Consider the following 887-nt stretch of genomic DNA (forward strand, 5'->3'; position numbering starts at 1 on the left):
AAAATCATTTCATTCCTAGTTATTTCAAGTCCTACTGAATTCCCTCTTCTCTCAATTCCTATAGGGCTTATAGATTAGACAACACAATCAAGTGCTAAATTATATGGTCTTGCAAAATCAGATACTGTTTCTATATGTTTTAATGTTAGCTTCATTAATCAAACTACTGTACTAACCTACATGGTTCTTCTACCAAAAACCTGAATTTAATCAAGAGGAAACAATTATATAAATCCAATTAAGATACATTCTACAAAATGATTAACCTGAATGCTTCAATTGCTATGAAAAACAAAAAGCCATTCAGGATTAAAAAAGAACTGTTCAAGATTAAAGCAGACTAAAGACATGACAAAATCATGGCAACTAAATGCATGCATGATCCTTCAATGAATCCTGAACAGAAAAAAGTCTATAAAAGACATCATTGGAAATATTTGAGCAATCTGAACAAATATTATACATTGGATGTATTAAATCAATGTTAAATTTCCTGAATGTTAATTTGTGGTTATATAGGAAGAAACTCTTGTTTTTAGGAAATGCTGAAATATTTAAGGATGAAGTAATGTGTGTACATCTAACAGTCAAAAAGTTCAGAAAATGAAAGAAAACAAATGTGGCAAAGTTTTCAAAATAAACTGGTGAGGAGGGAAATTCTGTATTATACACTTCTTTATATACTCAGCTCTGTGACAGATATAATAGGCACATATTAGGTATTTGCTCACTGCCTATGGAAACTAGGTTTTGAAGGTTAGCAACCAGACAGAGCCCACGTTCCTGCAGTTCATGAAGAGTACCTTAGGAAACTTAGGGAACAAAAGGTTTCCCCAAAACTCACATTGTAACACCACAGGAAATACAGAAGAGCATGAAATCAAAGC

The sequence above is a fragment of the Propithecus coquereli genome, unplaced genomic scaffold, assembly GCF_000956105.1.
Source record: "Propithecus coquereli isolate 6110/MARCELLA unplaced genomic scaffold, Pcoq_1.0 Scaffold235, whole genome shotgun sequence".
Lineage (NCBI taxonomy): Eukaryota > Metazoa > Chordata > Mammalia > Primates > Indriidae > Propithecus > Propithecus coquereli.